Raw genomic sequence first — 25,951 nt, 5'->3', positions numbered from 1 at the left:
TGTCCCTGCCCAATCTCATGTTAAAATATAATGGCCAGTGTTGGAGGTGGGGCCTGCTGGGAGGTGTTTGGATCATGGTGGCAGATTCCTCATGAATGGTTTGACGCCATCCCCCGGTGAAGAGTGAATTCTCATAAGATCTGATTAAGTGTGTGACACCTCCCCTGCCTTGGTCTCTTTCTCTCCATGTGACATGCATGCTCCCACTTCTATCATGAGTAAGAGCTCCCTGAGGCCTCCTCAGAAGGCGAGTAGATGCCAGCACCATGCTTGTACAGCCTGTGTAACCGCGAGCCAATTAAACATCTTTTCTGAATAAGTTACTCAGTCTCTGGTATTTCTTTATAGTAATGCAAGAATGGCCTAATGCACTATGTAAATTAAAATATAAACCTGTAAATATGTCACAGAAAGATTCACTCTCCCCTGAAGAGGAGTCAATATGAAAACCTGAGGAATGTGGCAAGTAGAAAAACAGAAATGAGAAAACTACCCTTGTTTTTAAAAAATATTTTTAAGATATTTTTTCTTTGGAAATAGATTGTCGTTTTGAAATCTGGAATGTAAAATGCCAGACTCTTCTTCCCCTTTTCTGGAGTTGAAATAATCGAACACTGGGAAATATCTGGTCCTGAACTAAAATGCAGGCACACCAAATTTGAACTCAGATTGAAAAAGTCACCACTGGGAATCAACTAGATATTAACGATGATTAGGAAGAGTATTTTGTTTGATTGCTATCTGATCCTTTCATAGCTCTGCACAACTTAATGTAAGCAAGCTATTAAAAAGCAAAAACCGAAGGCGACTGTTTCATGATGTGTGTATCACAAAGGAAACCATCACCACCTGTCATTGAAACAAAGAAAGGCTCATTGTCACCAAATGTGAAAAGACAACAATGTAAAAAATTTTTAAAAATCATATTCTTGAGGCCATGAAACACATGTTCCAGAAAACAGTTTTTTAGAATTGCATTAAATAAAAATGTCTGCACACTGAAATGGGGAAGCAGTGTGGAGTGGTATGAAAAATGTTACAGAGGTCTGTATTTTTAAAATCTGGAAGTTGGAATAGATAATCATTGGGGCCCCAGCTCTAAAATCCTACTTCCACTATTAATGTGACAATGATTTAATTGTTGAACAAAATTTAAATGGTAACATATGCCATGGGGAATGTGTTTTCTGGCTTGCTGACAACATAAAAAAGAGGATGTTGAAAGCCTCTTGTAATTCATGTTTTTAATTTAATTTTTTTTTTTTTAACAGAGTTTGGTTTTTATTGTTATGTGTTTGGCTGGGTGCAGAATTGCCCTCACCACCCTTGGCCACCCTGGCCTCCTGGGAGGAACAGGCAGAGATGGCTCCAGATGGTTCTTAGCTGCCACTCTAGGCCTCGGGGCTTACACAGTGAGCATAGTGGATTCCACCTTCCAATAGGAAGTGCAAACTCTAATTCACAGTCAAACTTCACCAGGAGGGAGAGGTGGTCTTGGCTGAAGGCACTTTATTTTTATTTGTTTATTTTTGTTTTTTGAGACGGAGTTTCGCTCTTGTTACCCAGGCTGGAGTGCAATGGCGCGATCTCGGCTCACCGCAACCTCCGCCTCCTGGGTTCAGGCAATTCTCCTGCCTCAGCCTCCTGAGTAGCTGGGATTACAGGCACGTGCCACCGTGCCCAGCTAATTTTTTGTATTTTTAGTAGAGACGGGGTTTCACCATGTTGACCAGGATGGTCTCGATCTCTTGACCTCGCGATCCACCTGCCTCCCAAAGCGCTGGGATTACAGGCATGAGCCACCGCGCCCGGCGGCTAAAGGCACTTAAATCAGGAAGCAATCCCAATGCCAGAGTTTGTCTTCCTTTTCATTGCTTTGATAAATCTAGACGCCACTCTGTTGGAGAACCAGCACAGCCGGTAGCTGGGGTTAGTGCACTGACCGAGCGAGGCATGAGACCTGCCCACTGGGAGAACTTCTTGATAGGGCTGTTAGTGTGGCCGGCTAGCCGCTGGCATGGGGTGAACTGTTTTCCACAGGCAGCCTCATACTTCTTGAGCCGGTCCGCTATCTACTCGGTGCCATGCAGATCCACAAAGCGGAAAGGCCCTCCACGACAAGGCAGGAAGCTGAGCCCAGAGACGGGTCTGATGTCTCCCTCTGCATGTCTGGCCAACATCCCCTCTTGTAGGCACATGACTGCCTCATTGACATATCTTGTCATCAGGCGGAACTGGATGTTTTCATCTAAGGAGACTTCAGACTTAGGAGGCATCTTCAGACTCACTAAAATACTATCCATGTCAGAATTCAAATTCTTACTCTTCCACTCTCCTGATAGATGTAAAAGCCCTTCCCAGACTTACGACCTAGGAAGCCCTTGGACACCATCTGTGTCAGCAGTTCTGGGTTTCCACCTCCAAACTGCTCCCCAAAGGCTTTGCCCAGATCTTCAGCCACATGTTGTGCTAAATCCACACCAACATCATCCGCCACTGCGGCGGCACACACAGGAAAGCCAAAGCTTGTGGTCAGGGAATGCAGCTTCTTCAGGTCAACTCCTTCCTGGAGGATTTGGATGACTCCAGACATCATGGGTGCAAGATAACTAATGACATTAAACCTGGTGGTATAGAAGCCAGGTCCATCCTTAGCCACAATGATGACCTTGCCCTGCTTGACACTGACTGCTACAGCTGAAGCGCTGGTGTCTTTGGAGGTTTTATCGATTGTGATAATCTCCAGCAGCTGCGTCTTGTCTAAGGGAGAGAAGTAGTGCATGCCAATCACCTTCTCAGGTCTTTTACTCACAGCAGCATTTCATGATTGGGAGAGCAGATGTGTTACTGGCAAAAACTCAGTGACCTGGAATCACCGCTTCTATTTCCTTTAGCACTCTGTGCTTAAGACTAAGGTCCTCAAACACAGCTTCAGTCACCATGTCGGCCTTTTCAAAACCTTGGTAATCAAGTTGGCCAGTCAAGTTGCTGAAGATGGAATCTCTCTCAGATGATATTAGGGCTTTCTTCTTCACTTTATCATTCAATCCTTTGAACACTTGTTGCTGTCCTCGGCCTAGCCCCGTGAGTATGGCATCTTTAAGTATAGTCTTTAGCCCCTTTTCCATGGAGACTTGGGTGATGATGCCTGCTCCCATCAGCCCTGCACCAACAATAGCCAGATGCTTAACATCCTTCTGTGGAGCTCCAAATTTGTCCTTCTTGCACAGGACCTGACCACGGTAGAGTCCCATCAAGGCCTTTGATTCTTTGGTCATTGCGATCTCTCCAGATTTCTGAGATTCAGAGAGATAACCGGTATCGCTCCCTTGCTCAATTCCAGTCTTGACCACATCAATTATTTTCAGAGGTGCAGGCTAAAGGCCTTTTGCACTTTTTCTTCCACTTTTTTGTAAATCTGTTGCCTGACAAACGGAATAGTTATGGTGTACGCTGTCAGTTTTTCTACCAATCTCCAACTCGTTATCTCTCTTTGCAGAGATCTTATCAGCCAGTCCTTTGGCGAAAGTAATTGCAACTTCTAGGTATTCGATTGTCCGTTCCTCTAGAGGTTTTAGTCCTGGCCCTGGGTTCCATCTATTAGTCAACCAGTCCCATTCTCTTTGCCTTGTCTGCATGAAAGTTTCTACCAGTCAGCATCATGTCAAAAGCAACAGGCACATCCACCATTTTGGGCAGCCTTTGTGTGCCTCTTGCTCCTGGTAAGATCCCCAGCAAGACTTCAGGGGCACCAAATACTGCTTTTCTGTCTTTCGTTGCTATTGTGTTTTGGCAGGAAATGGCAAGCTCAAGTCCTCCTCCCAGGCAGGATCCACTGATGGCAGCCACTACAGGCTTTGTGGACTTTTCCTTTCTCAAATGTTCTCTGTGCTTCTTGTGATGTCTGTGTTACTTCCTGAGGGGTCTTGCAGCAGCTAACAGGTTGATATCAGCATCTGCAATAAAGCAGCCTGGCTTTGATGAGATAAGGACGGCACTTCTGATTTGATCATTAGCCCAGATTTCATTCATAACATCTATGAACTCTGAATGCAGCTCTTTATTCAGTGTATTACCTTTGAATTGGGAGAGTTAATTTGAATCGCTGCCACATGCCCTTTGATCCATAGTTGATATGGGTTCTGGTCAGCAAAGCAGAAGACCCTGTAAAATTGCGGCATATGTAACCTCTGGAGCGGAGGACCCTGAAGGCAGAGAAGCAGCTGCGGTTGCCAGTCACCCGGTAGGCCCCCATGTTGAGCTGAAGAGGACAGCAGTGGAGAGCGTGTCTCTTTAATTTCATTCTTCTCTTTTGTATTAGCTTTTTTGATTTATCATAACCAAAGAGAATACAAATGAACTGACTTCACAGTCTCTTCCTCAGACTTCAGAGTTGAACTATTCTTAAGCTCCCTCCCTGCCTCTTTGATTCAATATTTTAATGGCTGAAAAGCTCTGTGGTCATTGTTATTTTGTTGCAGCTTTATTGAGATAGGATTCACATACCAAATAGATCAAACAATTAAAAGTAAAATTCAATGGCTTATAGTATATTCACAGTGTTGTGCAGCCATTGCTACAATTTTAGAACAATTATATCATCACTTGAAAAAGAAACCCCATGCCCATTAGCAATCACTCCTCATTTTCCCATTTCCTCCCAATCCTGCTCCAACAACTCTAGGCAGCCAGACTAATCTGCTTTTTGTTTCTATAGATTTGCTTATCCTAGACATTTCGTATAAATCAAATCATGCAATCTGTGGTCTTTTGTGGCTGGCTCCTTTAACTCAGCATGACGTTTTCAAGGCTCACCCATGCTGTAGCATGTATTAGTACTCCATTGTGTGGATTTACCATATTTTATTTTTCCTTTCATCAGTTGCTAGAGATCTGGGTTGTTTCCATTTTTTGTCTATTATGAACAAGTCTGCTATGAGCATTCATGGACAAGTTTTTGTAGATACGTGTTTTTATTTCTTTTGGGTATGTACCTAGCAGTGGAATTGCTGGGTCGTATTGCAATTCTTTGTTTAAGATTTTCAGGAACTGCCAGACTGTTTTCCAAAATGGCTGCACCATTTACATTCCCATCGGCAGTGTACAAAGTTCCCAATTTCTCTATATCCTCGCCAACTTGTTTTTTGCTGTCATTTTGAGATTATAGCCATTCTATTGGGTGTGGAGTGATATTTTAATATTGTTTTGATTTGCATTTTCCTGATAACTAATGACATTAAACATCTTTTCATGTGCTTATTGACCATATATATCTGTTTTGGAGAAATTTCCATTCCTTTTTTTTTTTTTTTAAGATTGGATCTGGCTATGTTGCTCAGACTGGTCTCAAATTCCTAGGCTCAAGGGATTCTGCCACTTCAGCCTCCCAAGTAACCCAAGTGGGTTGCTGGGATTACAAGCATCATGCCAGGCTCCATTTTTTTTTTTTTTTTTTTTTTTTTTTTGAGATGGAGTCTTGCTCTATCTCCCAGACTGGAGTGCAGTGGCGTCATGATCTTGGCTCACTGCAACCTCCGTCTACCAGGTTCAAGCAATTCTCTTGCCTCAGCCTCCTGGGTAGCTGGGATTACAGGCACCTGCCACCACGCCTGGCCAATTTTTATTTATTTTCTTTTTTTAGTAGAGACGGGATTTTGCTATGTTGGCCAGGCTGGTCTTCAATTCCTGGCCACGGGTGATCTGCCCACCTTGGCCTCCCAAAGTGCACCACGCCCAGCCCAGTTTTTTTTTTTTTTTTTTTTTTTTTTTAGAGACGGAGTTCCTCTGTGTTTCAAACTCCTGGCTCCGGGGATCCTCTTGCCTCACCCTCCCAAGTAGCTGAGACAACAGGCATGTGCCATTGCACCTGGGGCTGTCTATTCATTTTCAATTGGGCAATTTGTCTTATTATTGTTGAGTTGTAAGAGCTCCCTATGTATTCTAGAACCAAGTTCCTTATCAGATACATGATTTGCAAAAATCGTGTATCTCCCATTCTGTGGGTTGTCTTCTTTCTTGGTAGTGTCCTTTCCAGTATAGACATTTTACATTTTGATGTGGTCCGATTTATGTATTTTTTCTTGTGTTTCTTGTGCTCTTTGTGTCATATCTAAAAAAACCATTGCCTAATCTAAGGTCACAAAGATTTACACCTATGTTTTTTTCTAAGAGTGTTACAGCTTTTGAGACATGGTAAAAGCCCCATAAAACTGCATACCTCAACCATACCTCGGCTTTCTGTTGAAACTGCTCTCTGTAACCTTAATGTGACAGGCAAGCAGTCCAAACCCACGCCATCTTGGCCCCGGCGACTTGTAATAAGTAACTAAGGTCTGTAATTTCCACCCTACCCAGGCACTGTGCAAACTAACGCTTATCTTGACTTCTGTGAACCACTTAAGTAACAATCGGAATGTCCAGAGCCCCTCACCCTCATCTCCGCCCAGGAGGTGATTAATGGAATGTCCAAAGTCCTCGGGCCTTCGGAATTTCTGAAGCCCCTCACCCCCACCCCCGCCCCCACCCTCACCCCCGAGATGGTTTACGGGCATAAAAGGTCTTGACACCCTCCTTTTGGGGCCACAGGTTGGAGAGATGTGAGTCCTCTGTGGCCATCGGCAATAAAGACCCTGCAATTTGGCACACTTTAGTCTTGCTGTTGACTTTCTGTGCTCGCTCCAGTACAACACTTTAACTCTCGCATTTAAATCTTGGATCCATTTTGAGTTAATTTTTTTAAGGGCTAGGTAGAGGGTCCACCTTCCGTCTTTTGCAGGTAGATATCCCATTGTCCCAGCACGACTTTTTGAAAAGACTGCTATTTTTAAAAACATCCACCCCTCAGCAATATTTTTAGGTCATGAATTTCATAGGTGAGTAGAGGTAACTCGGAAATAGCAAACAACTTGATTAATGTCATCAGCTAATAAGGGGTGCAGTAGGAATTTAAAAGCCTTACATTTTCTGCTTCCAAAACCCATACTTACTCTGATATACCGGGGGTTCTCAATTTTGAGCCTGCATCAGAATCACCTGGAGGGCTTGTTAAAACTCTGACTGCTGGGGTCCCATCCCCAGACCTACCCCGATTCAGTAGGTCTGAGGTAGGCATGAAATTTTGCTTTTCTGACAAGTTCCCAGGGATTCTGATGCCACTGGTTCAGGGACACACTTTGAGAGCCATTGTAGTGCACTGTGATGGTTCCCCCATGTATCCCGATACCTGAAAAGCCTTCAGTTGGGGTAGAGGGAGACACAGAGAAAATAATATAAAGTCAGTAATAGTCACAAAAGGCTAAGTGTGCATAGAGGGAGAAAACAGTAATTCTGATTAGAATACTGAAAAAAGTTTCTGCAGGAGACATTATGGAATGGATTGGTTAATGGATAATCTCAAGTGTTTACCTTCACCTGGTGAAATCAGACAGCAACTGTCACTTCTTAGATCTGTTCGGTCACAAGTATGCCTAGAGCAGCTAAGCTCTTGAGCACATAAGCAAGTATGTCTGTGGTGGAGTGGGTGGTGGCTCTGGAATGGCTGATGTGGGAAATGCAGAGAGAGAACTTAAACGTCAGATTATGACACTGAATACGGGAAAGTAATAGGAGTGAGGTTGGTTAAAATTTTTCACTCAGTCTCCGTGTGTCACCCAGGCTGGAGTGCAATGATGTGATTTCGGTTCACTGCATCCTCCGCCTCCTGGGTTCAAGTGATTCTCGTGTCTCAGCCTCCTCAGTAGCTAGGATTACAGGTGTGCACCACCATGTCTGGCTGATTTTTATATTTTCAGTAGAGACAGGGTTTTGCCATGTTGGCCAGGATGGTCTCAAACTCCTGACCTCAGGTGATCCACCCACCTCAACCTCTCAAAGTGCTGGGATTACAGGCATGAGCCACCACGCCTGTTCTCCACCCATGCTTATATCCACAGTCAGGTTCAGTGAATCGGTGCCACTTGTGTGAGAGACTAAAATAAATAATGGACTTAATGTGATGACTTTTCTTTCTGAGTCTTTCAGCGTACTGATGAAATCTTGATAAAGAAACTATCAATAATAGCAGCATAGCAATGCTTTTCTAAGAAACTGTGAAATACTGTGGTGATCTTATCCTGGAACAAACTAGGATGAGCCAGTCTTTATTGAATTATTTTATACTGTAGTTTATTTATACTTACTTTGTGCTCACTCAGGAGGCCCCTTCATGTTGTTGAATTCTGTAGAATTTCCTTGCAGGCCTTGGGTTAATGGGGCTTACAGGCTCTCAGGATTGTGTGCCAGTTGCCCTCTTTCCAAAGTAGTTTTATTTATTTATTTATTTATTTATTTATTTTTGAGACGGAGTTTCGCTCTTGTTACCCAGGCTGGAGTGCAATGGCACCATCTCGGCTCACCGCAACCTCCGCCTCCTGGGTTCAGGCAATTCTCCTGCCTCAGCCTCCTGAGTAGCTGGGATTACAGGCACGTGCCACCATGCCCAGCTAATTTTGTGTATTTTTAGTGGAGACGGGGTTTCACCATGTTGACCAGGATGGCCTCGATCTCTTGACCTCGTGATCCACCCACCTCGGCCTCCCAAAGTGCTGGGATTACAGGCGTGAGCCACTGTGCCCGGCCAGTAGTTTTATTTATGAACCACACAGTTTTTTTTTGTTTTTTTTTTTTCCCCTAAAAAAACCCCACAAAAACCAGAGGCCAGGTACAGTGGCTCACGCCTGTAATCCCAGCACTTTGGGAAGCCAAGGCAGGGGGATCACGTAAGGTTAGGAGTTTGAGACCAACCTGACCAACATGATGAAACCCCTTTCTCTACTAAAAACACAAAAATCAGCTGGGGGTGGTGGCAGGCACCTGTAGTCCCAGCTACTCGGGAGGCTGAGGCAGGAGAATTGCTTAAATCTGGGAGGCAGAGTTTGCAGTGAGCTGAGATCAGGCCACTGCCCTGTAACCTGCGTGACAGAGGGAGACTCCATTAAAAAAAATCAGAGGTCTTAATGGGTCAATCGAACTATGCGAATGACTCACTCAGAACAGCTATAATTTATAAAACGTTAGAAAGATCATTGAATTACAGAGCTATGAACTGACTCCTTTTTCTTGCAGCCTGATTATTAATAGTCTTGTTCACAGCTGTGCTCAAAGTAGAAAATCACACCGGCACTGGGTAAGTAAATAAAACAGGCCGGTAACTCTGCCAAAGACCTAGCTATTAATGGCAATTTATTTTTATTACGTATTTGGAATGTTGTCATCCCAGAAGGTGCTGAAATAGAATTTAAGTAATATTTGATTTAAGAGGCAGAAGTCCTGTAAGTTTGCAGCTATTAAAAAATGGAAAGAAAAGAAAAGTTACAAAGAGAAGGGGACCATATTTGTGTTTACATTTGTTCCTTTCCTCAAATGGAAGGTAGAATAATGTATTAGAAGATATTTTAAATATTAATATCTAACCGAAACCTGATATTAGAGAATGAGAAAACTTAGCTCAAAATTAATTTTCTTTTCTTGTAATTTATGGTGCTACTATGCCTTTCCGATTTAGGAAGGCAGAAAGGCTGTGTGTGTGTGTGTGTGCGCGCGCGCGCACACACACACACTTGCATTTTGGGGTTCCCTTTCTATGGATGTTTCAGGATCTGAGGATAAAGGATTGACAGTCTAGCAGAAAGCCAGATTTCAGGGGACGTCAAAGGTAATTTCTTGGCTATATTAGTAGATAAATCCAAGACCAGAGAGCAGGGCGAATGGAGGATATTTACATAGTCTTTCCAATGCTAAGGGACATAGGGAAGTGATTATTTCAAAATTACCTAGAGAATCTTGAGCACAGTATGACTTAAGATAAAAATCCAGCTCATGGCCGGGTGCGGTGGCTCACGCCTGTAATCCCAGCACTTTGGGAGGCCGAGGCGGGTGGATCACGAGGTCAAGAGATCGAGACCATCCTGGTCAACATGGTGAAACCCCATCTCTACTAACAATACACAAAATTAGCTGGGCATGGTGGCGCGTGCCTGTAATCCCAGCTACTCAGGAGGCTGAGGCAGGAGAATTGCCTGAACCCAGGAGGCGGAGGTTGCGGTGAGCCGAGATCGCGCCATTGCACTCCAGCCTGGGTAACAAGAGCGAAACTCCGTCTCAAAAAAAAAAAAAAAATCTGACTCATTATTTCAAGAGTTGGCCTCCTTCTCCTCTCCAGAGGGAATTTTTTTTTCTCCTCTGTGAAAACAAATCATTAAAACAAAAAGACATTGTTGGAAAGGGAGTTTTTTAGTCGAATAAGAGAGGTGCTATCAGTACTTGTTTATTTATAAATGGACTTTTTGTCAACTTCTTTTTTCAATCTTCCTTCTCTCCGTTCCTCTTCCTTTCTTTCTCCCTCCTACTCTTTGACCTTCCTTCTTTCCTGATCCCTTGTTTTATTTAGTTTGTGTCATTCTGCAGAGCTCACAGTCACCACCTGGTTGGTACACTTGACGTTCTACACAGTTGATAAATCAGTGTCATACCAGTTGCTAAATAATTAGCCAGGAATAGACTTTATCAATGAATGCATCTTCTCCTTTTCACTCTCCATCGAATAAAGATGGAAACCAGCTTTGCCTCCTCTTTGAGTATGGCCACTTGATTTCTAATTTGTCATAGCTCACATGGAATCCTTGTGACATGCTTGAGGGGGTTTTCTCATGGAGACCTCAATACCTGTAAGAATGTAGGGCACATGGCAAGCAGATCTGGTTTGTCTGATCAAATGATTAATGCAATAAAAATTACAAAAATTCAAAGTGAAAAGTGTGCTCTTGTTACTGTGTATGGTAAGTAGTTGAGTGGATTCTGGTTCTGCCCAGTGAAGCACTGCACCTGTGGCTGGTGATAAAGGAGAAAACTTTTACCTGGAAGGAATGGGAAGAAGGGTGGTGGGGGCCGGAGAGTCTCTACATTCCTCCAGGAGGATGAAACCATCTCTTTAAAATGACAGCACTTTCCTTCCACAAGAGAACCATAATTTTTGTAATCATTGGTAACTATTTTGGTACAATTAGCAGCTACCATTGGCTGAGTTAATGTCTTTCAGATGCGTCAAGCTGTACCCAAGCCACAACTTGTACACTGGAACACTCTCTGTCTACAGGCAGAGCAGGTTTCAGTGATTTTAGAAGGCATTTGGGCCCCAGCCAGCCTGAATGTTGGGGTTTACAATGTGTTAAACAGGAGAGGTTTTGTTTGAAAGGATAAAGCACATCATGGAAAAGTTGAGGAAGAAACAGAAGAGAAAGTTGTAAACTTACCTTTATGTTTATAAGAACATACATTCTTGAGAGATTGTGGATTTTTTAAAATATGATTTTTTTTTGGTGGTGAGCAAATTGTAGACATTAAATATCTTTTTTAGTTATGTTGACACCTTACAACTACATAATCCTCTATAATTTTCAAATAAATACTAATGTTAGTAAGCACTTACTACATACCAGGAAAAATTCTAGATGCTGGAAAAAAGACAATAAATAAAACAGGCATTATTTCATTAAATCCTCCCAATGAAGCCTATGAATCAGTTACCATTATTATCTCTATTTTACAAATTAGGAAACTGAGGCAGACACAGAGGAGTTGTGTCACTTGCACAGAGTTTTCATGTCCTGTCTTAGGCAGGCAGCATTGTGCACTTCATCTTATAAGATCTTAAAAACAGGCCGGGTGTGGTGGCTCACGCCTGTAATCCTAGCACTTTGGGAGGCCAAGGTGGGTGGATCACCTGAGGTCAGGAGTTCAAGACCAGCCTGGCCATCAGGGTGAAACCTCATCTTTTTTTTTAAAAAAAAAAAAAGATCTTAAAAACAACCCTGAGAGGGAGATGAGAAAGGCATGCTTCTTCATATTTAAAAAATATGAACATGCTTAAAAATCAAATGGTGATCTATTTAAATTTGCATGCTGGAGAGACGTTCTAGAGTCATCATCTTCACTCCTTCAAGGCCTCAGTCATTGGCTTCCCAGCCTCTAATCAGCCATGTACTCCATTTCTTTTCCCACCGTTATAAACCAGTGATTTTCTCAAACACAAAATCTGTATTGTTCCTCTGCTTAACCCCCTGCAGTTGCTCACTGTTTCACTTAGGATCAAACCCAGACTTTTTAGCATGCGCTTGAGATTCTTCTGGCTGGATCCCTGCACACCTCTGCAGCATCACACGTGCAATCTCTGAGCCCTAGCCCTACAGGACTTTTCTGATTTTAACAAAACAGACTCTCTTGCCTCTTACATGTATATACCATTTCCCCTGCCTCCACATTCTTTTCTTCCCTTCTTCCCTCTGACTCTTTCTTAAGTGGCTATTCTTGTCCCTTCTTTTTATCTCTACCTTAATGCCACGTCTCTACAATGTGTTGTAATCGCCTGTCCACCAACACTTTCCCTGAGACCACGGCCCTGCATATCAGGTGATGCTGGGTCCGAAGTGAAGAACTGGGAATAGAGAATGGGAATCTTGTTCACACAGTTCTCTCCAGGACCCAACATGGTATCCCAGAATGTAAGGCATTCATACATGTAATCAATTAGCAGGAGTGCTTTGAACACCAGCTTCATTAGGAGTGATGCTGTGTTTGGGGCAGAAACATAATGAGATGGAGAATTCAAGGGGCTTTGGACTGAGATAGCTCTTAGTTGAATTCTGGCTTTCTCATGTACTACCTTTGAGACTTTAAGACAGGTACTTAACTTTTCTGAGCTTCCTCAAATAAAAAGCAAGGATCACTAAAATGCTTTGGAAACTTTTGAGTGAGAAATTCCTGTGTAAACAGATAATTAAGGTACATGCCAGGAGTTATGTTATAGGCATGAACAGGAATACAGAGGGGCGGACGACCAACACAGCTCAAGAGGTCACAGATGTCATGTAAGCCTTTTCTTTTTCTCAGAGCTTCTGGCATCGACGTGCCGGGAGATACCTGAAAACTGGGCAGCTGTTTATCTTTCTGGAAATGCTTAGTCTAAGGTCTTTGAGCATGGGGATAGAGGAAGTGATCTTCCATTCATGCATATTTATGATTCTATTCTAAGTTAAATTATTAATAGCATTTGAGAAGTATTCTATTTTAAAATGGACAAGAAAAATGTTCAGTTTGAAACATTTACTGAGCTCTCATAGCATACTGGGGAAAAAAGGTCTTGGTTTTGTTATTTTTTCAAAAGATTTATATGTATTTTCCTGCAATAATATACCAAAAATAGAATACATGAAAGATCTAGAAATTTTAAGGCTATGCAATTTATATTTTAAGCTTTCACTGTTTCATAAATTATGTAAATAATTTGAGGAATTACTATTTGAAAAGGATCTTAATCTGTTGAATTGATCAGATTAAATTTATCTTGAAGACAGCTCTGCCTCTTTAGATAAAAATCTATTTTATCCCAAAGGGATCTTTCTTTTCATGGCAAATAAAAACAAAGGCATACATTTTTAATAATCTTATGATGAATAGGATGATCTTAACAAGTACACTCAGACTATATAAACTCACCCTTCTTTAAAGCAGATCATCCTGGATGAGGAAAATACAGAGATAAGGGTTTTTATATATATATATGTATATACACATGCATACATATATATTTACATATATACACATATATACTTATTTACAGTGTATATATAAAATAATTTAGAGAAATACATCCAGAAACCAGATCAAGCTTAAAAAGCACCACCTCACTGCAGGGGCAGCTGGTTATTGTCTTAGGATATATTTGCATTTCGAAGTGAACTTCAGTGATATTGCAAAATGCCAGATTGGAAAAACAGCCATTATTTTTTTAGAAAAACAAAATATAATTAGCACTAGAAGAATGAGTTTTCTCATAATCACCCCATTACTCCAAATTAATTCCAAATGAATGTGTTTGAACAAGACATTGGTTTTGAATCTTGAATTTATCCCATCCTCAGCCTTGCTGCTGACAAGTCATAAATAGATATAATTAGTGAAAATGTTAATAGTGTCGATCCCAAAAATATTTCTAGATCATTGACCTTCTAATTGTTGGAAAAACCTTTGGAGAATGATCTTTACAGGATTCCATGGCAATGAGTTAATCTATTTCTCTCTATATAGGGGCAGCAGATGAGGTGGGTTTCTTCCTCTGTCACTTTGTCGGATCTGCTATTATTCTCTAGAGAGCTATTGTGTCAGAACAGATTTGGGTTATTTTTTAAAACTACTGCTACCTAGAGGGTAATTGTAATAAATTCCTTTATCATTTGGATTAAATACAGCAAAATGAAAGCAGCTCCTTTTGCTCAGAGGAGCTGTCACCACAATCTTTAATATTTTCTCAGTATTATTTTCCTTTAATATGTGTTTTGGGACAATTAATAATGACTAATACTTAGATTTTCACCATGAGTAAAATCTTTTTGGTAAACTTTTTTTTTTTTTTTTTTTTTTTTGAGACGGAGTTTCGCTCTTGTTACCCAGGCTGGAGTGCAATGGCGCGATCTCGGCTCACTGCAACCTCCGCCTCCTGGGTTCAGGCAATTCTCCTGCCTCAGCCTCCTGAGTCGCTGGGATTACAGGCACGCGCCACCATGCCCAGCTAATCTTTTGTATTTTTAGTAGAGGCGGGGTTTCACCATGTTGACCAGGATGGTCTCGATCTCATGACCTCGTGATCCACCCGCCTCGGCCTCCCAAAGTGCTGGGATTACAGGCGTGAGCCACCGCGCCCGGCCTTGGTAAACATTTATTATATATTCCATGTGTCTCTCTTATTCTCTAATTATTTCTCCTATTCACCTAATTATTTCATAGCTCAAGTGTATAATTTAAATGACATAGAAATATAGAGATCCAAGTTAATGCAAATACATTTATATAGTGATATATTACATGTTATATTTGTCATATATTAGCATGTATTTATGTTTGTCTAGTACAGATATAGTATATGCAATACACATATATTACATGCATACATATAGTACATATTTGTGTGATACACAGGTATAGTGCATATATATATTTGTCACATGTTTAGAAGTCCCGTGTCTTCTTTTTGGGTAATACAAGAGAAGGGATGCATGTTTTTTTGTTCAGTCCAAGAATGACACAGATTTTTGTTGGTTTGTTTAGTTTAGTTTTCTTTAGGATCTAGATCCCCCAGAGGTAAACACTAAGTATAAAATAGGGTATTAGAAGCTGGCCTTGGGTTCTGCAGTTCTAGGCATGGCATTAATGTTTTTTTTTTTTCAAACTTAAGGCCCGGACTACACAAGGGATCTTCCCACCTGCACTCCCCTGCCAGCTCAGCTGCTTCCATATTCCTGTGCCACCTCAACCGTAACAATAACTGATATGAAGTCATTGCCCAGAAGTAAAGCGTAGAGAAGCTTTCTGGCCTCCTTAATCAAGCTAAGCCCGATCTTCTAAGCTTGGCAATGGAGGGAGAAGGCACGTGAGAGGGGGCTTTACCGAGCCTCTGGCCCTGACTCTGCCCACTCTTCATTCATTCACCTACCACTCCGGGGGTTCTCTGAGATGACCACTGTCACTATTGGGCTAGCTGGGGGTAGGGGCGCTGCTCCCCTTAATGCTCTAGCCCCTAGGGGAGACACAAAATATTGTTTTAAATTTCCAGTAGTGTAGCTCATGGCAGGCTGAGGCACTTACACAAAAGAGTGCTGGAGGACTTTAGGGTAACACAGCAGAAACCAGCAAGGGGAGAATATGCAGTAGACAGCGTAGGCTCCTCCACATAACTTGTTGATCTCCAGAGCCCCCAAACTCTGCTAATGCCAGGCTTTGCACCTGCCATTTCCTCTGCTTGGACTGATCTTCCCCATCATTGCATAGCTGTTTTCTCAATCACTAGATTTTGCAGTAGGGCTTCTGGCTTCTTGATTCGCCTGGCCTGGGTTATATAGGTTTGTCCTAGATGGTGTGGTGGTACCACATATGCCTCCTCATCACCCTGTTTTGCAGTCGTTTATCCTGTTAGACTATAAGCTCAGTGGCACCAGGGACCTTCTCTGTCTCTCTCTCAGCACTGTATTCTCAGCAGCTTGGACAGTGCCTGGCACACAGTGGGGACTCAGAAAATATGTTTGAATGTGTGAATGAGTCCACAAATGAATGGAATTTAAAAAAAAAGTATTCTGACATCCAGCTTCTCTTTATCATATGAGATGTTTTCTTCACTGTAATCTTGCAGGAGTGGGGTTAGGTTTTATTTAGAAAGTTGTCAGGTTTATTTACAAAAGGTGCAAATAAACCACTGGGCTTAGGAGACAGAAAGAGCGAGCCATTTTCTTAGACTAGAAAATAATACGGAATGGATTGTCGGGGGAAGAGGGAATGGGTGAGTGGGGTGGAGGAATGCCAGCAGATAGGATGTTGATGGTTATAAAAATTGGGAAAGTGTCCAATTCTCCTTAGTTTAAACTTTTAAAAAAATGAGTAAATTTCCTAGAAGTCAAATGTAGCCATATAAAAATATTTGGACTAAGTTAAATATAATTCCCTGGGTATTACTGAATTGCCTTTGACTTGGAGACAGAGCTATTCATTATAGAGCAGCTTCTAAGAGTCAGGCCTTCGTAGAGATTATCTCTTTTCATTCAACAATGTAATGAAGTAGGAATTATACTTCTATTTTACAGATAAGGAAGCAGGCTCAGAGAGTTTAATTGACTTTAGGATTATAAAACTACGAATAGTAGAACTGGCAGCCCTTCATTCATTCATTTATTCCACAAATATTTATTGGCAATAAATTTTTTTTTATCATTAGCTTTGTCTTTTTTGATGGTAAAGAATGCATTTCACTTAGAATCATGATTTTAACCCAGAGAAAGCAATGTAGAAAAGAGCACTCAGTTAACTAGGTCCTATGAGTGTAACCGTGAAGCCTCACCATTTCACTCATCCCAAAGTGTCTACGACCATAAGTTCAGTTTCTTTTATTACAACTTTAATATTTTGTCTGTCTTTTTTTAAAAAAAACCCATTAAGTCTCCAGCTCTTGAAATCGTGCCTGGAACATGGTGGGCACTTAATAAATAATTTATAGTGGATGTGAAAATTGAGAACCATTAGTCATCTTCTGTTCAGTATTAACAAAGTCTACCTTACTTTTTTTTTTTTTTTTATGTTCTGTGTGGGCGCATTTCACTAAGTGCGACTTATGAACGACTTCAAGATCAAATCCATGTCGTATTCTTGGAATTGAGTTCTGACAGGCAAACTGAGATTTTATGACACCCATGTAGGTAGTTATCAAGAATAATGGACTCGGGGATTTAATAAGAGTGTTGTTTAAAACACAAATATCACCAGCCAGTGGTAAAGCAAACACATTCTGTGTGAATGAGAACAGCCCACTGATTGACATTCAAGACCCATTGGAAAAATCAGGAGACACAAGAGTGGGAAGAGTGCAGATTGGAGCAGCTATCCAAAAATACAGAAGGCCAGAAGGTGGTGAGAAAAATGTCAGACAACAGATTGTGGAGAAAAATAAACAAGCCAAGAAAAGTCCTATTTGGCCTTAAAAGAGGCAGATGGTGACAGGAAGTGTTCAGTGAGGAGTGATTGTGCTAAAAATCACAACGTTTATAAAATTATCCATCTGTAGTTTGAGGTTTTTGGGGAAAATTAAAACTATTTGCTAGTGTTACAGGGAACAGTGATAGGACAGAAACAGAATATTAAGTAAGTGTGTATTTGTGTCAGGATAATAAAAATGAGAGGTGCGTTATTCCATTAGAATAGAAGTTTTGTTTACTTAGAGACTGTGACCAAAATTATAAAAAGTGTTTTGTTTTGCGTAAAATCTGTTGAATTTTTATTAAATCTGTTCTTTCCACATTTTTGATGTAAGAAAGGATTCTCCCAAGAATATTAGTAGGCTGCTAAGGTAGCAATGAGAATTTTCTAACTAAAAGAATGTACTAAACATTTTTTTCCATTAGAGAGTTTTTTTGGAAGGGGATATAGAAAATGACAAATCACAATGCTAGCTTTAAAGCAAAGAATTTGAATTTGAAAGTTGAGAGAAGAATTATAGCAGGGAAAACTGATCATTTGGAGTGGTATGGGAGAATTTAAAAAAAAATTATTGTAAATGTTCTAAGATATATGTGGCTGAACATTTAGAATTGGGAATCATTTTTTGATAGTTTGGGACCTAGTTTTCTGTGATTACATTTTAATTCAGAACTACATACTCCATGGTGTTCTGGTGGTGTGCAACTTAAGTAATCAAATAAGCCAGGGTTCTTACAACCCTTTTCTGGGTCATTTAAGCATTTCTGCTACGTACCAGAATATGTCTTTGATTTCATGCATAAGAAATTGTAGATGCTCCATTCTCCTTCTTTAGAAGAAATAGTAATAGGATATGTTGGATTCTTCTCTATTTTGTTGTTTCTCTCTTAGATTTTTAGCCACACTTGCTCAAGACTAAGTTTTGTATTTTAAGTTTAACTGAGTAAAGTAAAAGGCTGGGAGCTGAGCGTGTGGTGATGCTTCTTCCTTTTCTCTTGAGAACTGAAGGCAAAAAAATGAAATTTATTATAAAAATTTGTTTTACTTTTAAAGATGTGGTTTTCCAGATAGAGAAACAAACTCATGTATCAGTGTGTTTTTTAATGAATTAGAATCATGAAATCTAGGTACTTTACATAAGTCATTTTATTTAATTCTCAAAATAACATTTTAAAATAGTTATTATTTTCATTCTCATTTTATAATTGGGGAAATGTAAGATCACAAAAACCAAGTCAGTTTCCTAACGTCACATACCTAATAGCAGAGTCAGAATTTGAATTCAGTTCTGTGTCTTTCAGCTCTTCCTGATAGGACAGTGCTTCTTAATGGCAGAAGGGGTTTTGCACATTAGATTACATAAGCCCATTGTCCATGAGACTCCTTGTCCTTTGGATTTGTCTAAGGGTGGTCCCCAGGCACATACATGCATGTGAAGAAAGCTCCAGAGGAGAATCTGACTCAAATCTCCAGTTGGGAACTACCCCATTAAAAATTTCAAAAATCAGCCAACCAACCAACCAACACAGTCTTTATTGTGTGGTGGTAGTTAAAAATCTAAACACTGGCCGGGCGCGGTGGCTCAAGCCTGTAATCCCAGCACTTTGGGAGGCCGAGGCGGGTGGATCACAAGGTCAAGAGATCGAGATCATCCTGTTCCACATGGTGAAACCCCATCTCTACTAACACAAAAAATTAGCTGGACATGGTGGCGCGTGCCTGTAATCCCAGCTACTCAGGAGGCTGAGGCAGGAGAATTGCCTGAACCCAGGAGGAGGAGGTTGCGGTGAGCCGAGATGGTGCCATTGCACTCCAGCCTGGGAAACAAGAGTGAAACTCCGTCTCAAAAAAAAAAAAAAAAAAAAATCTAAACACTATTTTTCTGCGAGTTCCTAGTCAATTGAACCAAACTTCTTCATTGGATAATATTTTTAAACAGAGATTTATAATTTTTTTTTATCAAATATGAAAATAAAAAATATAATAGCTTATTTCTGGGATTTACGCATACATAGTTGTTTCCCACTTTATTTTTTTCGCATTTGTAGTCTTATGTGTATGACTGTGTCTTAATATCTCAAAGGCCTAGTGCTATCCTCACGCTTTTTCTTAGATTTTATCTCTTTAATGATTTTCTTTGCTTTGTTATTCCCACCAGTTAGTCTTCTAGAAGGTCTTCATATCATATTATCACTTAATAAACATTCTCTTTTTTATTTTGAGTGAAAATGCACCAAAGCATAAATCTGAAAAAAAGTGAACATTTTGTATCTTTTGTTTCTCTGAAAATTACAGCAGTTAATATTGGTGATAATACTTCTCATTATAGTCATTCCTATGCAAACAATATTTTTATTGCTACTCTGGATAAATTATTTCATTATATTTTTAACTTCTTGTTGGAGTAAAATAACTGACTTTTCATATAATCATTTTGTTTTTGACCTTTCTGTTGAACTCTGAATTCTAATGGCTGTCCAGTTTGTTTGCTTATTTTTATCAACATTTTACAGAAGATGTCTAGTTGACTTTTTCTGTTTTTTCTGAGTATACTGTATAATTTGTATACGGTGTCAGCACTTTATATTTTTAAGTTTATATATTATAATTTATTAATATGCATAATTGAATAGTCCAGAATTTCTAGTACACTGTAACATAGTATGTCTTTTCCCCTGATTTTAATGGGAATAGCAGTTCTGTGCCCACGTACGTACTCAAGCATGCAAATAACCATTCTTCTGAAGTTGCGGGTTAGATAATTTAAGCATTCGGAATAATTAGTTTTTGTTAAATGTCATTTTAAGATAAATTTTTTTTTTTTTTTTTGAGACGGAGTTTCGCTCTTGTTACCCAGGCTGGAGTGCAATGGCGCGATCTCGGCTCACCGCAACCTCCGCCTCCTGGGTTCAGGCAATTCTCCTGCCTCAGCCTCCTGAGTAGCTGGGATTACAGGCACGCGCCACCATGCCCAGCTAATTTTTTTGTATTAGTAGAGACGGGGTTTCACAATGTTGACCAGGATGGTCTCGATCTCTTGACCTCGTGATCCACCCGCCTCGGCCTCCCAAAGTGCTGGGATTACAGGCTTGAGCCACCGCGCCCGGCCAAGATAAATTTTTATTTATAGTATACTAAAAGTAAACTTTGGAGCAGATTTTTTAAAAATATATTTCTATTTTCTGATATTTTATTTAGGTTTTCATATGTATATTCACAAGGAAAATTGGCCTGTATTTCTCTATTTTATATAATTTTTGTCACACTTAGAATTAGAGTTCTAATTTATTTTCTGAAAGTCATTTCATTAAGATCTACATATTGGTTAATGTAGTGGGAAACAGCTCAATTTGAATCTGCATTATAGAGGAAAATTAGACTTCCTAAGGCTCTGCCTGATTATTAGTTACTTCCTCTTAGCTGCCTAAGACTGATCCAATTAGCAAGGCACAAACTTACTGAGTGTGCAGTAGTAAATTTCTCATCTCCTGTAGTAGGATTTGGAGTCTTTGTTGCTGTGCTCTATAGGTTAAAAACAAAGCATGTATTGAAAAGTATACTTTTAAGACCTACATGCCTGGCTATAGCCTGGCCATAGCTCCTGGCCCTTCGGTGGGCAGAGAAGGGGCCAAATCTTAGTCGATATCTCTTGTATGTTTGGTCAGCAAATAACCTCTGCCTCTATTCCACCTCCTAGACTTGACATTCGTAACTTTCGTCTTCTGTGTCTTATTGACAGAGATAGGGCTCATTCCCAGAGTGATGAATTGCTTGTTCTCCCCAGGTTTGTCCAAAAAATCTTTCACATTGGCCTCACGACCCCACATCCTTGCTGCTCTTACAGTAGGGACCCTTGAAGTTTCCTTGCCATCTTCATATAGTACACCTTTTCACCCAGGAGAGGACAATTGGAGTTGTAGTTACAGATTGCTTACTTAAAGTTTAATTTAGGCTAAACATTGTGCTCACATTTTCATTCATCTTATAGTGCTACTTAATATCACATCCTGATTTAGAACACAGATTACATAAACAGAAAGGCGTATCTGGATAGCTCGTGATCTTCTATGATGTTCTTCCATTTTTAACTAATAATGGTGCTTTAGCCTTTTCTTCTGTTGTTTCCATTTTATTGTTTCTAATCTAATTAATTATTTCTTTTTTAAAAAAAAAAGTTTCGTAAGAAGTTAGTCTAGGTCAGCATTTTGCAAGCTGTTCTCAGAATATTAAAAAAGGGCAAATAAGCTTGGGAAATTGTACTAAATACTCTTCTTGAGGATTCAAAGTACATATTAACATAAGAAAAGATCAGAGAAGTTTTAAAGTAACAAGGAAAACTTTTGAAGTTTATTCAATGATTAAAAGAACTTAAAAATAAGGAACTTATTTGTGTAGAGGAAGGCTTTTTCTTGGCACAGTTACTAAAATTCTCTGGACTAGATTTTGATTGTTTTTAAGCATCAATTTAAGAAGTGCTAGTGTATTTCATCATTATCATTATTACTTTAAATAAGGAGTTTCGGAATTTACTTACTCAATTTATTGTCTTTCTTTCATCCCATTTATTATTTTCTACATATATTTTAATTATTTTTTATCTGTTTAAAGGAATCTTTTCTTCTCTTTACAAAAAAATTGTTTAGTTCATTTATTTTTGTACTTAAGCAGGAAAGCAGGAAAAGAATTAAAGTTATGGCATTGTCTCTGAGTATGCTTTCGAACAATCCTAAAGGTTTTTATATTTAGCAATCTCATTATTGCTGTTGTAAACCAAAAAGTATCTGAGATATGTCTCAGTCAATTTAGGAAAGTTTATTTTGCCAAGGTTAAGGATGGACCTGTGACACAGCCTTAGGAGGTCCTGATGACATGAGCGTAAGGTGGTCAGGGCACAGCTTGGTTTTATACGTTTTAGGAAGAAATGAGACTTCAATCAATATGTATAAGATGTACATTGGATTGGTCCATCAAGGTGGGACACCTCGAAGAAGGGAGGGGTGTTCCGGGTAAGAGATAAACAAATATTCTTTGGAGTTCCTGATAAGCCTTTCCAAAGGAAGCAATCAGGTATGCATTTATTTCAGTGAGTAGAGGGAAGACTGAGTTCTGTTTGTCCTTTGTCCACAGGAAATGTTCTTGTGGACAAATTGTGAGGGAGGTATGTAGTTTTTTATCTTAGTAGCTGTCATTTTTAGGAATAGAATGGGAGGTAGGTTTGCCCTAAGCAGTTCCCAAGTTGACTTTTCCTTTTAGCTTAGTGATTTGGGGTTGTTTAACATTATTTTATAAATAAACTATTTTTAATTTTCTTCTTTGATCTCATTTTTTTAAAGAATAAGTTTTATGCCTCTTTTCAAAGTTTTATTAATTCCAAGCTTCATCATATGTTTATTAGAGAATGTGATCTATAATCTTTCTTATTTATAAATTTATAAAATTTACCAATTTTGTTTATAAAGTTTATTAAAATTTCCCTATGACAAATTACATAATTAGCCATTGTATTTCATGTGTATGCCAGAAGGTGAATTCCCTGTTGCTAGATTATCAAGATGAATATATTTTGATTAATTTTATTTTTTTCTAAAAACCTCTATTATCCATATTTTGTCCACTTGACCTGTTGTAAGCAGGTGGAGATGGGTTGTTCTCTTCTACAGTTGTATTTGATTATTTTTTGCTTAGACTTCCAAAGGTTTTTGCCATATATATTTTCTTGCTGCATTTTTCTGAGTTATTTACTGACTAGATATTTTACCTTTTCAAAATATGAAGTGGTCCTTTCACCTAATTATTGCTCTAAAAAATATTAAAGCCAATTTTGCATAATTAGCTCGTTTTTTATTTTCGGGTGGTTTGATATGCATGTACATACTCTGATTTTTTTTTTTAAAGTCTTTCCATGTCATTTTATTTTAGGTATATTTATCAGAAGTTGAAAAATTAGTTGTTTTCTCATAATGTCTTAGGCTTTTTTCTTTTGATAGGAAAATATAAATTACTGATTGCCATAATTACCATGTTTGATCTTATCATTATCTTTGTGCCTTTATTTTTCATTACTGTTTGCTTTCTGTTCTCTATTTTGCAATAAAATCCATGTTTTTTACTCTGGGTTTCTGTAATGATTTACAAAGTAGGAACTTTTATTTTATTTTTTTGAGACAGAGCACAGCTCCGTCACCCAGGCTAGAGTGCAGTGGTGCGATCTTGGCTCCCTGCAACCTCCACCTCCTGGGTTCAAGTGATTCTCCTGCCTCAGGAGAGATTAATCCCAGAGGGATTACAGATCTGCGCCACCATACCTGACTAACTTTTTTATTTTTAGTAGAGATGGGGTTTTATCATGTTGGCCAGGGTGGTCTGGAACTCCTGACCTCAAGTGATCTGCCTGCCTTGGCCTCCCGAAGTGCTGAGATTACAGGCGTGAGCCTGTGTCAGGCTGAAATTTCTTTTTAATTCCACTGTTGCTTACTATAAAGATAATATAGACTCATAACCTCTTTATTATTATGAAAATGTAAATCTTCTTTTAACATTTGTTGTTTTTTTGGTATCTAACTTAGAAGTTTGTACTCTGACTTTTAAGCTAGGATATTTTTATCTTGATAGGAAAACACTACCCTTCCTCACTGCATCTTCTAGTCTCTTGAATTAATTTCCTGAGTCAAATGAATTTATAGAACTTTGTTCAAGCAATGTTTTGGGCCAATATGCCCTTTCTGTGCTTACAGAGAGAAGACAGGGTGAAACCAGCTTTGCCTGCGTCCTGTTTAGGAACACAGAAAATTATACCTGCCCAGTTTTTAGTTGGATAAAAGGGCAAGAAGTAAGAAATAGTTCGCCAGAGTTACTAGATAGTGACAATAAAGTCAAATCATCGAAAGATTGATTAAAATCAAATGTTTTAAAAGCAAATATTTCCTCAGAAAAACACTTAAATCCAATAGAGTCCGAGAAAAAGTTTTGGAAGTAGTTCTCAAATTGAGGAGGTCTTGCTAGCTAGGGGACATTTGGCTTGTCTGGTGACATTTTTGGTTGTCACAACTCTGGGGTGAGTAGGGATGGAAGGGCAGGGAGGAGGTGAGTGCTCCTGACATCTAGCGGGTGGAGGCCATAGATGCTGCCAAATATCCTATAATGCCCCAGGCAGCCTCTCACAACAAAGAATTATCTGATCCCAAATGTCAATTGTGCTGTGGTTATACCTGTGTAGCTTAGGTGATACCTATTGGTGCATGAAGAATTACTTACTTAAAGACTTCAGCAATACACTTTTCTATATTGTTCTCCCTATTTTGGATTTCAGGGCTCTCACAAGCTATGATCAAGAGTCTTCAGCCAAATTAAAATAATGGATCATATTCCCACACTGAAAAAAATTCTCTAGGGGAATGTCTTTCAACTCTAGAATTTTAAGTTCTATTTCTAGTGGTTTCCTATCTATAAATACTGTTCTTTCAAGAAGGATATGAAGCAAACTTTATTTCCGTATTTGTAAAAAGTAAAATTGAAGGTTAGATCATTGTTTTTACTGAATTCTAGTTTAAGGTTAGCCTTTGTTATGTATACTGATTTATTCTGTTTTAAAAGGAAAAATGTTAAGTCCAGTCTCCAGCTATGGTGATTAAGTCATCTCGGTTGCTGTGTGACATCTACTTCTTGTTTCTCTCCTTGCTATTTAATACTTAAAGTGTGGTGCCCCACCTGTTTGCTAGGAGCAGTATCACATCAGAATCTGCTGTTAACAAGGCCCCAGGCAATTCATATGCACATTAAAGTTTGAAATGCATCTCTTTTAGCATTGACTTTACTTTCAGTTTCAATGGCCTAGTTTATGTAATGTAAAATAGTGTAGGCTGCCTCAAATTCTTTTAGAATAGGAAAAGGCAAATATCTTTTGCATCTGTCTGAAGTGGCCAGTTCTGGATTTATTAAGGAAATACACACAGAAGCGCGCGCATGCGCACGCACGCACACACACACACACACACATACACACACACACTCACGGGTTAGGGAAAATTCAGAAAAGTAGAAATAATTTAACACAGTTAATCTTTTGTTACAGTCTCACTAATGCAGTACGATGTAGCAGTGAGGTTCTCTGTGTCACCACCAAGAGAATTAAAGAGCATAGACACAAAGGGTGAGCTTGGAGCAAAAGTTTAATAAGCTAAAGAAGAAAGCTCTCCAAGGCAGAGATGGGGCCTGAATGAGAGCTGCTGTTTTTATAGTTGAATGCAAATGCTATGGGAAATAGGAAAGTTCCTTTTTAAAGTTTCCTTTCTTGTTAAAGAATAAGTGTGCTAATAACTCTTTGTTAAGCCCTATCCAATGTAGCTGTTAGACATGCCGTGCTTGCAGGCACATAGTACATTCTGTATCCTTGTACTTTAGC

General features: G+C 39.5%; 1 protein-coding gene and 1 pseudogene across 1 annotated transcript in view; one reads left to right on the top strand and one right to left on the bottom strand.

The window, feature by feature from the left end:
* Nucleotides 1-25,951, top strand: part of LOC135277717 (carboxypeptidase E-like) — a 131,749-nt gene that overhangs the window by 25,498 nt on the left and 80,300 nt on the right. The gene's annotated exons all lie outside the window — the stretch shown is intronic.
* LOC135277773 (trifunctional enzyme subunit alpha, mitochondrial-like) lies at nucleotides 1,869-4,117 on the bottom strand (annotated as a pseudogene).

This window comes from Aotus nancymaae, unplaced genomic scaffold (genome assembly GCF_030222135.1).
Source record: "Aotus nancymaae isolate 86718 unplaced genomic scaffold, 86718_ANA_hifiasm-v0.15.2.pri h1tg000033l, whole genome shotgun sequence".
Lineage (NCBI taxonomy): Eukaryota > Metazoa > Chordata > Mammalia > Primates > Aotidae > Aotus > Aotus nancymaae.
This window is presented reverse-complemented; position numbering and strand designations above follow the sequence as displayed.